The sequence below is a fragment of the Rhea pennata genome, chromosome 7, assembly GCF_028389875.1.
Source record: "Rhea pennata isolate bPtePen1 chromosome 7, bPtePen1.pri, whole genome shotgun sequence".
In the NCBI taxonomy this organism is placed as follows: Eukaryota; Metazoa; Chordata; class Aves; order Rheiformes; family Rheidae; genus Rhea; species Rhea pennata.
In genome coordinates, this window is record NC_084669.1 from 30,704,625 (window position 1) to 30,721,787 (window position 17,163).

Here is a 17,163-nt window from a genome sequence, read left to right on the forward strand (position 1 = left end):
GTTCTTGTTTTATGAAGACAACACAATTGTTTAATGAACTTACATGCATCATATACTGTCTGTTCCTTCTCTCAAATTATGTAACTCTTAAATCTTTTAAACTTTTCCCAACAGGAACTTCTGCTATGGCTCTTATTTGTTACTCATGTAAGGAAATTATGCATTTCTACTCTGTAAGTTGGCATCAGATGACAAAAATTCAAAGGAAGATCATAATTTCTAATAGTATTTTCAGTTTTACTCAGTATTACTGTATTAACCTCAATGTAACAGAAAAAACTCCAAATATTATAAAGTAAATCATCTTTTTTGTTGTTGTTGTTTAAAAGTATGTTTAATAATGCTCACTTCTTTGCATTTAAAATTATTTACATTGATTGTTTGGAGCAGAAGAGCAAGCATGTTTACACATCAAAACTGAAGCTCAAATGACCAAGGACGATTCTTTGACTGCTACTGAATGGCTTGCACAGTTGGTGACAATTCTTTTTGAAGGCCTACATAACAGTCTCACCTTTAGCATCCTCCCTGTAGTTGGGAGGGTTTTTTTTTTTTTTTTAAGCCTAAACTTTCTTCCCACTTCTAGAGGCTGTCTTTTGGACCTGGGTGATCTGTTATTAGTATACTGCACACAGGCAGTCTACATAATGAAAATTAAGGCCACACTCAAAATACAAGATAATCCTGAAGGCTTCAACAGAGGTCAAGCTGTGCTAAAAATAAAACCGTGCTAAAAATAAACTATGTATAGATGTTTTGCAGAAGAGTCTCTGCTAATGCAATACTTTCCAAAAGAGCAATTTGAAAACATGCATGTGATGCTTTATGAAGACATTCAAGAATGCCTTTGGTACTTCAGTTCAACGCAAGTTTCATGCCAGCAAAAACTACAAGTAGTCCCTGGAAAAAACAAACACACACACACCACCCACCCCGAATTCTAAGAAACTTATACTGCAAAGTGAGAACAATACAGAGCCTTAAAATTCTCCCTTTTCCCTCAAAGTTTTAAGTCTAAAATGAATCATTTTTAGGTTGCTTGATCTCGATAGTCCACACAATTCTCCCCTCCCTTTAAGTAGGGTCACATCATCGCTGTCAATTAACTTTAACAAATTAAAAATAGCATCAGGAAATACACCTGGTCATAACAATTTTTAAACTTTCATAATCAAAATTTCCTTTAAAGTTTGTTTTAAAAGCTACAGACTATATATCAAAGAATAATACATGTAGAGAGAAACAATGAGTACTGCAGAATAGATAATATACCGTACAAATGCACCATTAAATGGGAGTTAAAAGTGGAAAACTTTCTGTAACATTTTTAATTGTGGTAATCTTGGGTACATTTGTTATATAAAGCCCAAGAGGTGTCATTCTAAAGTAAGTATCCTCTTGAACATGTTTCATTTCATATGAACAACACATCTGTGAATGTTGCTAGCAGTTTTAATAACTTCAGACATTAATCTTTAACATAACTTTGTGCAAGTAGTCCCACTGAACTATAACTGAACTCAGAGAGCCTAACCAAATTTAACTATGCCTATACTTACTGTTATTGAGAGCAGAGAAAGAGTCTTACAAAAGATATATTAAAATCACTATTTTAAACAACGACGTCATTAAAAAAAAAATACATGGAAATTTACCAGCACTGTTGAAGTTTTAGCTTTAGTACTGCTTTAAAATGCAGGTTTTTAAAAGTATGAGGAAAAATATTTTCTAATACACTCTCCAAAAGCATAAGTTCTGGATGATGATGAAAATTCAGTGCAAAGTAGCAGCATTCAGTAAATCAGGATTTTCAAAAACAAGTCAACTTGCAACACGCAGTTCATAGTTTTGTTTTCTATTATTAAGAGGTTCAGTAGTGGGGGAGTGTGGACTGCATACACACTAATATATTAAACATGTGGCTGCATCATTACTCCTATGACCTTGTCACATATTACAACACTATTTTTAGATTATTCTCTCATACCATCTGCACTGTTAAGCTGACATTTAATCCCATTATGTCTATTGTCAAAAGGCTAACCTTCTGTCTCACCTGCAGCAGTTCTTTGAAAAATAAAGTACTGTATCTCATTCTCAAATATATTTTGTCTATTCATAGCTACCAGCCAACTCCACTTAACATACAAAAAGGAGCATTCATATTTCACTTGCTAGACTCTGTGTCACTTCAAGCTCCTTTTGATTTACTGGGTAAAACTGCTTGCGTTTAGAAATAGGATATGTGTTGTTATATCCATCCCTGCTATGTAAAGATTTTATTATGCCATTCTCTCTGTCTCCCACTGAAGCCTAGGTCACATGAGGAACACAGAACAAACACTTACTTGAATTGATCCCTTCTGCCCTGGCAGCAAAGCCTAACAAGTATCTAAGGTATTTCTGGCTCGGCTCTTATACCTCAAATGATTCTTTCATCTCGAATTTTCTCTTCTTTGGGGGGGGGGGGGGGCGGGAAAGAGCCATCTTACATCAAACTTTTTACACCACAAGCAGGAGACACACCTAGCAAGGCCTGGTTTCCTACAGATTTATGTTCTATTTTGGTATATATCTTCTCCCAACATAATTACCCCAGCTCTCTCCCCATATTCTGTATGATTTCGCTCTCCCTGTCCTTTGCAGTATGTCCATTTCCCTGCTTGCACACATACTCCTCTAACCACAGTTTTCTCCCTGCCTCCCTCCCACATCTTCTGTTTCCAAACACGGCATCTCATAGGCTGGTCAGTAGGTACATATCGACCAGCCCCTTATCAGGCACAAGTTTACTGAACACTTCTGATCATAACATCCTTCACCTCTGGGACATTAACGCTGCTCAAGACCTTTGAAACCAAAAGAGCATGATATCCGCTCCATCCTGATCTTACCAACCATCTAATCTTCAAGCATGCTGATACATGGAGCTTCTCTTTGAAGTTTTAGGTGAGTATTAGATATCAGCAAAAAATCCCAAACTGCACATGCTACATCACAGACAATCACTGAACAAAACTATTAAAAAAAAAGTAAATGAACAAAGGGAAAAGGAAAAAGAAACTAGAAGATGGGACAATAAAGAGTTTTTGCTCATCTCCCTTTCTTCTTTGAGGGGGATACTAACTACACATAGTTATAAGTAGCACTATTGTTCAAACTATTGGAAAAAAGAAGTTCCAAAACACAGAAACTGCAGCTTTGTCCACAGGCTAGAATATTACATGATCACTAAGCTGCAGTTGGGGAAGCAGCATTCTTGTTCTTAAGGCCAATATAGGTGCTTGGTCTGCCCTCCACAATGGTAGCTAGATTGGCAAAAAGTAAAGTCAAAGGATTGGGGGGGGGGGCGCAAAAGAAAAAAGACATCAATTTTCTGTCAGATTAACTTTCTTCAGCATTAGAAGACTACCAATACTGGTGTAAACGACAGGCTAGGCATGCACATGGGTGGTTTGAAAAGGCAGTGGAAGTGGCCCTTCTGATGCAGTTAGCTGCCAGGCTTATCTAAAAATTAAGCTGCCTGCTTAATCTGCTAGTTAGCTATTCATCTAGCAGATTTTTCATTACAGACATCAGTGATAGTCTATCTGGCTATATTACTGCTACCCTTTGGAGATTACATTATCAGTCTTCCCACACTAAGCAAAATAAAGTATCTGAACAGAGAAAGGTCAGGAAAAAAGTAGACACTAAAAACACTTGATGCTTGATGGCACTATCATTAAGCCAAACCAAATGGATAATGTGTAAACAAAGGCAGCTACAAACCAGTGCAATATTAAAAAAAACGAAAAACAAAAAACAACAACAACAACAACAAAAAAAAACACAACACATAGAGGAGCTGACCTGCCTGGGTGCATTTCTTAGCATGGTAAGAGGCATAAGAATTAGCATACTGAATTACACCAGACATTTAGCTGACTATTCTGTTTATGACACTGGCTAGCACCAGATGGTAGAAGAACGGAAGAACAGAATCTTGCTAGAAGAAAGGAAGAACAGAATCTTTCCCAGCATACCCTTACTCCCTCCAGAAGCCAGTGATCTAAGGACTTCCTAACCTAAAACTGGATACAAATCACCATCCTACTGCCATTAAAGAAAGACTTTGTATTATCCCAAACTTGTATGATACCTCTGGCCTCAAGACACATATTCTGAAATTAACTTTGCAATAGAAGTATTCACTGTGAAAAGTACCACATTTTACTATACCTGCTTTAAACCTACCATCTGTCATCTCTTATATTGTAAGAAACTGTTTCCTGCTTATTTCTTAGTTTAAAGCAAGTTTTGATAGATACGTTTTCCTCTCAGTTGTTTCTCTTTCCCTGACTCAAGAATTCCAAGTACCACACCTGATAAAATGAGCATGTGTTCAAAAAAAAAAAAACCAAAAAAACCCAAAACAAATAAAAAGCACACTAAAGTTTACTGTAAATTTACTGAAATTAGGTGAACAGAATTACATAGTAGACATGCTCATATATAATGAATTTGCACAGCTGCATAATCATATTTTTTTTAAAAAATCCTTAATTGCTATATAGAACATGGCTTCAAGAGTGGCTTAAACTTCAGTATTTAAGACTGCAATTAATCATCAGAGGGGAAATGCTGCCCCTCTCACCTGGTCTCATGGTGAGCTGAAGCAGCTGAACACAAAAATTTTTGGAGAGTTAGTTTTCAGCCATATTTGAAAACAAGTCCAATCTTCCATCTGGCCACAATTACTAGTGCTGATACAAAGCGGACAAAGGAAATGTACAGCCAAAGCGAAGAGGGTGAAAGGGAACGAAAAAAAATCAGGATAAGCAGACAGTGGCATCTAAAGTTGGTGTTTCACAGCAAAAAATGGTTCAGAAAACTACCCAAGATATCCTGAAGTACTAACAGCTACTTTAGAACATATTACTGGTTTTCCTCTGTTTGAATTAAATTAAATTGCATTTAGTGGATCTCATCTGGTATTTTAATCAGCCAGACATTCACTACTGCTAGATCTAGTCTACAATACCTCTATCATCTACACTTTTCTTCATCTTGTTACCCGGTCCCCTTTCCAAATCATTTCCAAATACACAAATGTATTTTTCACAAGTCCCTGTCACTTGCTCCCAAGGAGGCTGTTAGCACCCGTCTGCTGCTGTGATAACTGTCCATTTCTTCCTAGTTTTTCCTTCCTTTATTTTATTCCATTATTAGCACATGATAGTTTCCCCTTCTCAGCAAGTGTTTAATTTTTTTTAGGTGACATGCAAATATTTTATAAATCCAAGATTAGTGTATAAACTGGATTATTGTTACCCATAAATCTGTTGTTCCTTCAAAGCACTAACAAGTGCAAGGCATTACCTCTGCTTACAAAAGCTGCATCAAATTTCCCCTGTGTGTATATACACACACATTCATATACATATGCATACTTTATATTTTATTATACCGATTGGCCTAGTACAGAACTTGTTTGCCTGTAACACTCAGAATTACCACTTTTCTTATAACTAACATCACGTTTGCCATCCTCACTTTCTCTGTCACAACAGATTTAAAATAGGAAAGCTAGTAGGCAGCAAATTCATATTGATTTTCCTTAACACTCTTGATTCTGGTGATTTATCTGACAAAACTGCATATACTCCACCATTTGCTAATACTCTGAAGTAGACAAAAGATAGTTAGCAGATTGTAAAACACAACAAGGGGTGAAGATTAGATGACACATTCTGTCACATTAACCAGCACATTAGAGAGAGGAGAGTGCCAAAATGCTGAAATCCAGTGACTCTCCTGACCAGGGACAGGAGAGAATTATTTTTATGCTAACAGCTCAACTATTTGATAAACCAGAACAAGTGACAAAGCTGATACAAAGGACAGAGTTTCCAACTAGTTCAACAGTAACCTAGCAAGAGTAATGCCTTTCCTCAACCCCACCTACTCCCATCTAAAAAGCACTTGGTAGAGTTGCTTCAAAACTGAGTTTCCTTCTATTAAAAATATCACATACCATTTGTTTGATGAAGTCTCCAATACATTTAGGTACAGTTCTGCAAACAGCTAGGTAGATGTAATAGTTACTTTCTCTCTCCTCCTTCCCGTCTCGCAGCTGCATGGATCCAACCTGCCTCCTCTTCCACCAGCTCTTTATGATGTCTTTCTGTAAGCCATATTAACTTGCTAACCCAGGAGAGATTTATCAATGCTTTTTCTGGCTGAGTTAGTTGTTTGCTGTGTTAGTGACCTGAATCACCTCAGAGGGGTATGACAAGTGCCAAACTAAGTTAATGTAGCAATAGCTGGGGGGTGGGGTGGCTCATATGCTGTAAAAGCCTGAAGATTGGAGACATGTGTCTATCACTCATTCAACACTAAACAAAACAAAGTCTTGCAAATGATGTGAGAATAGAGAAGAAAAAATAAAGAATGAGAGGACGAGCTGAAAGGTAATATTCTGACAGAGAAATTCAGAAGGAAATAAAGAAAAGCCATGTACATAGGGAAGAAAGAATGTAAAGAAATACTGGTTTTATCTAAATTAGAAAAGGCTTCAGTATATCAACACACATGAACTCATACCAGACTCGCAGAATGGGTTAGGTTCAAAGGGATTTATGGAGACCCCGAAGTCCAAACCCTATGCTCAAAGCAGGATCAGCTAGAGCAGATTGCCAAGGACTACATCAGGTTGTGTTTTAAATACCTCCTACAATGGAGACTCCTCACCTTTGCTGGCCAACTTGTTCCAAGTTTTTTTTTTTTTTTTTTATAATGTATAAACACGATTTCCTGCATTTCTGTTTATGTCCAATGAGAAGAGCCTAGCTCAGTCTTCTTTATATCCTACCATCAAGTATTTGCACATACTGATAAGATTCCCTCTGCATCTTCTCCAGGCTGAACAGTTTCAGCTCTCTTAGTCTCTCATAGAACAGATGCTGCAGTCCCCTCATCATCTTAGCGTCCCTTCACTGGACTTGTTCCAAGAGCACCATGGCTCTCTTGTATTGGAGAGTCCAGCACTGGACCCAGCACTCCAGATGCAGCCTCATCAGTGCCGAGGAAAGAGGAAGAATCACCTACCTTGACTTGCTAGCAACGCTCTTCCTAGTGCAGCCCAGAAGGCTGCTGGCCTCCTTTGCTACACGAGCGCATTGCTGGCTCATGCTCAGCTTGTCTACCAGAACCTCCAAGCCTCTTTCTGCAAAGTTGCTTTCCCCCAGCCTGTACTGATGCATGGAGTTATTCCTCTTCAGGTGCAGGACTTTGCACTTCCCTTTGTCGAACTTCTCGGCATTCCTGTCAGCCCATTCCTCCAGCCTGTTGCGGTCCCTCTGAACAGCAGCTCACCCACTTAGTGTATCAATCACTCCTCCTTTTTTTTCTTTTTTTTTTTTTTTAAATCATCAGTAAACTTGCTGACGTGCACTCTGAGTCACTCTGAGAGCCCTCTGAGAGGGGGTGCACTCTGTCCCATCAGGCAATGAGGATGTGAAGCAGTACTGGTCCTAATATCAACCTCTGGGGCACCTTTCCTACTGACTGGCCTCCAGATGGTTTTCAGGCCACTGAGCCAAAGTAGTTCAGTCAGTTTTCAAGCTACCTCCCCATCTGCTTAGCTATTCTGTACTTTATCGGTCTGCCTGTGAGGATGTTACAGGAGACAGCTTCCAAAGCCTCACTAGAGTTCAACACCATTCACTGATCTCTGCTCATTCACGAAGCCAGTCATTTCATCACAGAACACTATCAGACACCTACTACAGTGTCACCTGGTCTGCCTGCCAACCCTGACCCATAAGCTCTCATCTGCCCCAAAGCAGAGCTCCATGGACTCCCACTGCTCTCTGACATAAAAGCCAACTCTGCTCTTCACCTTCCCAGTCTGCCCTGTCTAAAGGGCCAGTATCCATCTGCTGCAGCACTCCACTCATATGGGCTATCCCACGACAACTATGTGATCCCCATGAGATTGCAGCCTGCAACTGCATGCAGACCTCTAATTCCTTCTGCTTGTTTTCAGTCTTTTCCATAATGTTATAGTAATGCCAGGAAAAAAAAAAAAGTACTAAACTCCGCCTGTGCTAAGGAAAAACATCAGATTGGCTAAACTTTAACAGCTGGAAACCTTATTTCACATCGTGACTAAACCACAGGTGCTACAGGGAAAAAAAAATCATAAGTGACAACAATGGAAAGATAACTACTTGTTGAGATGAAAACAAGTATAGATAAAGGGGAAAGAGGTGCAGTTATATACAGACAGAGGAAATAAACAGTTGTGGGTATATCCTGCTCTCAAGTAAGGAAGTCTGTTAGAGTGGGGCTCAGGTACAGGAAGCATCGGCAGTGTCTCCTGTCAATTGCAGAGAGATTTCTGTGACTCATTCACTCCAAACCTACCAACCCCTCCTATTGCTGTTCCCTGTCCTGAGTTTCCTCTTACCTGATCCCTTCCACTCCTCCAACCCCAAGTCCTATTTCTGCACCTTCAGATCCTCAAAGGCCCTACTATAACTATTTTCAATTCACCCAGAGTTTCTTTGCTCATTGACAGTCACCTGGAAGAGAGTTATCTTCAGTTGTTCCAAGTACTCATAGTAAAAATATCTTGTTGTGAACACATACTTTTAAAAATGGATACGCTTTGAAACCTATATTCAACAATTCTGAAAAACAAGACATTTATGTTACTGTCTGTAACCTTATACTTCAAAATTTTGGCTAAAATTCTTTGAAGCAAAAGTTACCTTAATTATCTTTTTAAAGAGCAAAAACCATCATAGGCTTTTACACAGTAATTGAATCACTGTTTACACCAGCATACATCAACTAATACATTTGCTCAAAGACTTGCTCTAATAAACGTAGATTTCAATATCAACTAATAACTCAGACAAATACCAGGGTTAGCAAAACAGTACAAAGAAAACAGAATACAGAAATAAACAAGAAATTACCTATTTTTATATCTTGCTTAATAACTTTTAAAGACATTTTCAAACTAAAACTAGAACTCTCTAAAGTACTAAGATACTGTATAGAAGTATGTTCTGGCTATACAGGAACCTATTTAATGGGCATTAGTCTTAACTAGCTTCTGCTTATTAGAATTTAGGAAGAAACTGCCACAGAGTGGTATAATCCCACAGCTGTTTGCTGCAGACTTTTTTACACTATCCTCTGGAGCAGTAACACCAGCCACTGCTGGAAATAAAATACCTGAGACTGGTTTGTTCATTTGTATCTTTCTTCTGTTATTAACGCACCATCATTTCATATATTTTTACTTGGTTCTTTTTCTGGTAACTTAGTCCCACCTATTAAATTAGATCAGCTGAAATTAAAAGACACTGATAAAGAGCCAATAACTAAGAATTAAAGAACTTCACTGCAGTGAACAAGTATAAATGCTACGGATGCTTAAGGACTAAGAAGGAAATTCTCATATCAGCTTACCACCTCCTCCTTCCACCTCCCCACCTTCTCCCTAATTTCTAAGACTATTACATCAAGTATTACAAAGAGATGTAAATATATATACAACAGTATCTGAAACTTTTTCCTCAGTTTACTATTGCCATTTCTGCTGCAGAACCTCTGCCTTAGGAATGCACAGCTGCCAAACAGATGTATAATTTCAGCATTTAAATTCCATTATTTCAAGGGTGATTTTTTTTAACTAGATGTTTTCAGATTTTCTATTTCCATCTGTTTTTTGACCTTCCTCAGTTTAGTTCCCTCCTTTCTGTTTTAGTTCATTGTCAAAATAATTTTCTAAATTAGAAACATCTCTACATTTGAAAACTCGTGAATCTGAAGAGAGGTTGGAGACCAAAGTAGAGCCAGAGGTGGAACAAGAACAGACAGTTCAACAGAGGCTCAGGTTTGAATAAAATTGTCCTGTCTGGGTTAGGTTTTATGTCACGATTCCTAGTTTAACTCAGATTGGCAAGTCTCTTAACTGCATTCCTTCCACGAAATTTTCAGAGCAGGAAACTAAAGAAAATCAGCTATAAGAGATTGTCCCTACACTTCACCATAGTTCTTCCACCCTAACTTATGAGCAGAACTATAGTTCAGTTTTTGATTCTTTTTAGAAAGAATTGTATTAACTATAGTAGAGAGCTTAAAAGAGTTTTAGCTCACCGCGTACCAAGAGAGCATTTCAAAACACATTAAGATTAACATACACCAGTATGGACGGCTGTCAATTTAAATTAATTCAGTAAAGAATCAATTCATGCAAAAGCAGCATTGATAAAGTTTAAATGGCATTAGCATTGTTCAAAAAAATTGCATTCATCTAACCAAAGCAGTAGACTAGGGCATCAACAATACTGTCTTAAACTTCTATCCACACTGAGTTCTAAAGAAGAATTATAATTATATTAAAAATTATGATTATATTAAGAATTTGAATCTTCCTGTGTGAGGAACGGTACAACTTTCAATCCTAACGAGTAGCACACATTTCAGAATGCTACTGTAACATCTTTTACAGAATATTTTTATTAAAAGGTTAAATTGTATTGAATAAATATAGAAGATAAAATTTTTAAAAAGTCAATATATAAAATCATAAAAGCAGTAGGAGTCTTTTTTATTCTGACAGATTTTTTGTTTGCTCTCCAAGAAAGCAGACATTTGAAACAAGTTTTAAAAGTATTTAAAAGTAATACAATTAAAATTACTAATAAAACTTGTCAAATACTCATCTTCAATGGCACTGTCTCTTAATGCTTAGTATTACTCCTGGATTTTTGGCTATTGCTAAAATCCCTGCATGAGCCTTAACTAAAGATACTCCATATTTTGGGTGTTGAGTCCAGGAGGAATGGCTATACCTAATTAGCTGGCAGTGGCTTCCTGTACAGTATCCCAATCCTGTCTTGTAATTCACTCTCAACTTTCCAGGTCAGTGTCTGGTTCTGTGAGGTTTCTTCCTAGAAAAGCTACAGCAGGATTTCCGATACCAAATCCAAGCAGTTATGTAAACGCTGAACTTCTCTTTGATAAAAGAATATGTACTATATTTACCATATGTACTACAGAGCATCTTTCACACAGCTTTCTGTTTTTCTTTATTCTTATTTCCCAGTCACTTAGGTTTACTCTTACTGCTATAACCCGCTCTTGTTCTTACACTACTCCTGAAGTTCTTCTATTGGCCAGAGGAGGAGACAGCAAGATGATACAATATTTATTATTTCCAGCATCTATTAAGTTGGAAGGATCATTTACCAGGAAAAAAACATCTGTTCATGCTTCTGTTTCAAATCACCTGCATCACTGCACAGAAGCATGGGACAGTGCCTGCATCACAAACAGAGGAAGTCTGAAGTACTACGAACAATTTTTTTTTTAAATGAGTTGTTAATATTTAGTGCTATTAAGAACTATTGCAACAGTTGCAATAGCAAAAAGGAAATAGCTCCGAGAAACAGGTCTGTATTTTGCTCCATGACTTTTGAGATATTCTTTGATAGTTTCTGCCTTATCCCCACTGCATGTTTGTATTTTTTACATATTTTTAAATCAGCTAAAACATGATAATATTGTCTCAAAAAAATAGATTGTGAACTGAGAGAATACAGGCACAAAGAATTACTAGAACTGCTTCTACATTTTATACTGATGGAATTTACTGAGGTTACCATGTAAAGCAATTATCTGAATAAACTAAGAGAATTAGTGACTTCAAATTTTTGTAAAAAGCACTGCAGCTCTGTTACAACATACGAAACAAATTATACTACAATACTCTTGAGCTAGATTAGTAATACTTTCTTCCTTTTTAAATGCACAGCCAGTAGGTAACATTAATCACTGCATTTTCCTCTCTATTTGAGGAAACAGAATTGGGAGGAGAAAAAAGTTGCAGAGTATTCAGCCATATACTGCAGGTATGCATTTTAAAATGCATCCAATCACAGATTTTGTCAAATCAGAGCCTTTTATAGTATTTAAATTAAGTACCTACCCTTCATGCTAATCAAAACACTTTCTTTTCCCATAATGAACACCAACACCAATGAATTAGTAACTGGCTTAACTGACACTCTCTTGAAAAGAGCTCCATCAAGCCAATCAATTTCAGTTTAGTAACAGATGCCACTGGAAAAATTCTAAGTTGATAACACACTAGACCATAAATAAATCTTTGCTGCTGCTTTTCCTTTGATAAAGTTCATATACTGCAGATACATGATCACAACCATGAATTAGAATTTATTTTCCTACTTCATGTACTTATTTGAATTAACTCTGATATTTATTAACCATACTGTCATAAAAACAATAAAGTTGAGCAAGACCTACAGAACTCAAATTAAGTAGGAGGGCAACTACAAGACACCTATTACAACACATCACAGCAAATTCATAACAGGTGTTATAAATCTGAAAAGTTTGACCATAACAACTGTGCATAACTAAAACAACAGGGTCATAACCAGAAATTCATGCATCTTTCACTACAATAAAGTTCTCTATCTTCTCAAAATACCAAAAATACCATGATCTAAATTTTCAGTCATAAACCTATTACAACGCACTTCAATATATGCCGGTTTTCAGATCTTCAACACTTACTAGGATATTCTACCTCATACTAGACTAGACCAGAAGGAGGCTGTAAATTACTGCCTCATCAGTCAGGACACAGCCTCACACAGAGAGGAAAGGAATCTAAAATTCACTCTCCTTACAGAAGGATGAAATTCTCAATTTAAGACAAGCACAGTAATTTTTAGTTTTGTTTTCTTAGAGCCATAAAGCTGGCAACTTGTTCCCTAGTTTATTTCCTGGTCAGCGTTAGGCCAATTACTTGCTTGCATTGTATAAACTAAAGCTTTTGACAATTAGATGTCCAGAGTAAAGAACACTGAGCATGTTTTTCTGACTGAAACCCTCACAGACTAATTACATTTATATCTTTATTAAAAGCATTCAGGATGTTAAAACAATGTTTTCTGTACAATTAAACTATGTGACAATTTCAGCTCTTTATTTCAAGGATCATCTATTCCAGTTTCTGTATTATTTTTAAAGGGATACAATATAGCAGGTAACATTTGCATTTGTTTTCAATTATAGACATTTTTTAGAATAAGTAAAACTATTCTAATTATGTCTGAAAGTATCCGTCACTCCACAGACTTCACTGTAACTTGTAAGAGATTACAGGAAAAAACAGACAAAAGGAAATCCTCTGCTTTCCCTTTAAAGTACTAAACATCATACAAAATGCACTGTAACTCGATGACATCACCATGACTAGGGATAATCAGAACAAGTTTGGTAGAGTAACTGCAGGAGAAACAGAACGAAGATTCTGCAAAGGCATTATCTAACAAAAAGAATTGAAGCATGGAATTTCTATCAGCTAAAGGAGAAGTTTGCTGTCAGGTAGACAAGCACACGGACACATAGGCACTCTGCCCCCTCTCACACAAACACAATATTCTGCATTTTGGCAATACTAATGACTGAAACAAGCTGTAAATACTCCACGAGTGTCCAAATACTCCAACTTTGAAGTGATATGCCTTTAAATTACTAAGTTCCTTCTGTCATTTATTTTTTTTTCACTTATCTTGGTGTCTTATACAAAAGACCCCAGCACTGAAGATGTGCCTTCTTTTTATTGAGGAACTGAGAAGCATCTAGAGCTTTCCCAGATATCCATGAAAGAAAGGACAGATCTTCAGCTGACCCTTTACATAAGCACAGAAGAAGCATACACACTTCTAATATGTTCTGCACCCCCTCACACACTTTCTTGTCTCATTTATCCATCTACACCTTTCAGTAACCTACCAAAGAAGTTGCTGTATTCATCCTTGCAGCTCAATGTGTAAGACATTGTCCTTGTCATAAAAGTTACCAGCCACGAACAAAAGAGGGAGGCTTCTCCCTCCCCCTTTCGATTTGTTTTGTTTTCAAGAGCTTTGGAGAAGAAAGGTTTGTTTCCCTTGGAAAGTCTGGATATATCAAAAGTCGTGCAAGCACTAAAATCTCCTTTTTGATCCCTCCTATGACAATGTCCATTCAGTTACTCTTATCTACTGTAACATATTTGTGCCTCATCATCCCTTAGAAAGTTGTGTAAGTTCTTCATTACATTGAGCTATACACAATGTAAGGGTGATTCCCTTGGTTCACAGTGGTTTAACATCACTATTTTCACACCACTTTTTCTTTTAAAATACAAGTCTAACCTACGCAAATTTGTCATTACAAAAATAGTGAATATTTAGCAAGTCCTTCCCTACATTTTTTTAAACTTTATATAACTACATAATCTGTACCTTGCTCCTTGGAGAACCAATAAACATCATACCTAACTTAAAAAAACAAAAAACAAAAAACAAACAAACCAACAAAAAAACCAGCAATCCATCAACTGCTAGCCTTTCAGCACTCCAGGAAGTAGACAAAGCTAACTACCACTTCTTCAAAATCCTTTTTGCTTTTACTGGCATAGTACACCATGACATTTCATGCTACAGCAATGCTCATCTGTGGTAAACACTTGTCCATTTTAAGCAAAATTATCAGACCTAGTTTACAGCATATCCAAAAAGGCACAGTATTTAATCCCAGATGTGATCAAAATCTTATCGTCCCGAAGTTGGACATTGCTATTAAAATCCACATCAGAACAAATACTTAAATAAGGCAGTTGTTCAATAACTGCATTAACCAGAAATAAAGTTAAGCTACCTGCACTTTAGATTCTCGATTCCTGAATTTTGGAAGCCAGAAATAAGCATGTATACTGTTTACACACTTAACTATATTGAGTATTTTTAATTCTTACAACAAGACACATATTCCTCACTGCAAGGAATTTGAAAAGCAGTATCAAAAACACGAGGAGCTAGGTTCTATAATTTGGCTTCAGGAAACCGTGGTAGCTCTACCTGCACAATACTTCGTTAAGCACATCTTTTAATAAATGAAATCCAAGTTACATGATATTTTGGGCTTGCAATTTACAAACTGTCTTTTTTTTCTGCTTCAAAAAGAAATTGGACCACATAATGCACAGAGGTCCCGTCCAACCTAGATTACTTCATGATTTTAAAAAGGATTCAGATCCAGCCACATACTTTCACAGTTAACAGAAGTGAGCAGCCAATAGGACCCAGCTGTTGAACCTTGTGGCTACATGAGAAGATCCTCAACAAAAATCCTAGACTAAAACTCAAAGCCCACTGTGGCGTATGTGTCCGCATTTATATACGATATACACACACTCATGTAACAAAGAAATTCATTGAACAACATAAGAAAAGGTTAGAAAAGGAACAGAAGCACAGTAACAAAGGACAAACACATTCCCAACAATTTACAGATGCCAACAATGTTATAGATTCCACAATATGTTTTTTTTAATTGCCTATAGACTGCAATAACATCTGATTATAAATTACTCTCACATACTATTTTATCCAGTAATAGTTTCTACCGCAGAACAGACAACTTTCTTGATACAGACGAGTTTCATTTGCAAACTGTTTCTTCATTCCTATGCAATTCTGAACAACTGCAATGAAACTACCTTGGCAAACAATTTACTAAATAATTACCTGTTCACAGAGAACGAAAGAAGTCACAAACGCAATCAACCTGCATTGGAAAGAGTCACCATACGACCTCAACACAAACTGACAGATGACTTGCGTGGAAACACAGCTTAAGGCCATTCGTTGCTGCTGAATTCACTCTTCCTTTCAAAGAGCTAAAAGGTGGTAAAACGCCGTTCAAACTTTTAACCTTCTTCACTAGTTTTTGTGCTCAGTTATAGAGAGGCACTAGACGTCGCAACTCAACAGCGCAGCCTCCGCTGTGCAGTAAGGCCTCTACTATCAACGGACCAAGTCAAACTTTTAAGGTACACTCAGCGGTTGGCGTTACTTGTAGGAAGAGCGCTACGGCTTGTTTTATGTAACCGAGCGGTACCAGACTGACAAAGGCGGCGCACAACTTGGTCGCGGGCGCGCACAAACGGGAGGCGCCGCGCCTCAGCCCCCACACCCCGGCTGAGGGGAGCGCCGCCCCCGCGGGGCTCCGCGGCCCCGGCCCCACATCGCGCCGCCAGCCGCCCCGCCGAGGCTCGGCCGGCACCGGCACCAGCGCAGCGGCTCGTCGGGCCGCAGAGCCTCCCTCGGCCTCCGCCCCGGCCCAGTCCCAACCCCAGCCTCGGCGAGGAAGGGCGGCGGGGCCGGCGCAGCGCCCCCAGCGCCGCGGCGGGGCAGGACGGCGAGGGGGGCCGGGGGACCGCGGCCTGCGCGCCGCCCGGGCCAGCGGGGGCGGCCACAGGGCGCGGGCCCCTCCGGAGCGGCGGCGCCGGACAGCCCCGACGGCGCCCGCAGCCCTCCGCCGGGCGAGGGAAGGGCGTCCCGGCGCGGCCGGCGCTCCACGCCACAGCCCCGACGCCCCCGTCTCCCCGCGGCCGCACTCACCCGTGTCGGGGGCTCCTCATCCTCCTCGGCGGGGAGCCAAGGGGCAGGGGGGCCGCGCCCCGCTTCGCTCCGCTCCGCAGGCCGCTCCCGGCGGCTCCGGGCGGTCGAGGGAAGGCGGGGTGTGCGTGGGAAGGGGAGGGGGTGGGCCGGGGCACGGCGCAGGCTCCGTCCCTCGCAGCGCTCCCAACGCCCGGCGCGGCCCTGCGGAGCGGCGCGGGGCGGGGCGCCAGCCGCATTCCAATCACTGCTGCCGCCGGCCGCGGGCGCGCGCGCGCAGCAACGGCCGCCGCCGGGGTGCCTCGCGCGGCGACCGTTGGCGCGGGGCGCCCCCCCCGCCCCGAGCACGCGGCGGCCGTTGGGGCGATGCGACGCCCCCCCCCGCCAGCCTCGCGCGCGCGGCGACCGTTGGCGCGGGGCGGGCGCCCCCCCCCTCCCCGCGAGCGCGCGGCGGCCGTTGGTGGTGGAGCGACGCCCCCCCACACGCACCTCGCGCGCGCAGCGGCCGTTGGGGGGGGAGAGGGGGGCGAGCACCGCCCCCCTCGGCGAGCGGCTGCCGCCTCCGCCCTTCCATCACCGCGCGCCGTGGGCGGGAGGGCTGGCGGGGCACCCCGGAAAAAAAGCTGGCCGGGAGGACTCACCGGGCCCGCTCCTCCTCCCGCCTCGTCCCTCCCTGGCGGCAGCGCAG

The 17,163-nt window shown here is 40.3% G+C and overlaps 1 protein-coding gene across 2 annotated transcripts in view; it reads right to left on the reverse strand.

Annotated features, from left to right (window-relative positions):
- The window catches only part of BMPR1A (bone morphogenetic protein receptor type 1A), an 81,308-nt gene extending 64,738 nt beyond the window's left edge, over window positions 1-16,570 (reverse strand). For both annotated transcript variants that reach the window (XM_062580127.1, XM_062580124.1), the window contains exon 1: window positions 16,479-16,570. The gene's annotated coding sequence lies outside the window, so the exon portion shown is untranslated. The remainder of the gene's footprint in view (window positions 1-16,478) is intronic.
- Window positions 16,571-17,163: the final 593 nt, after the last annotated feature.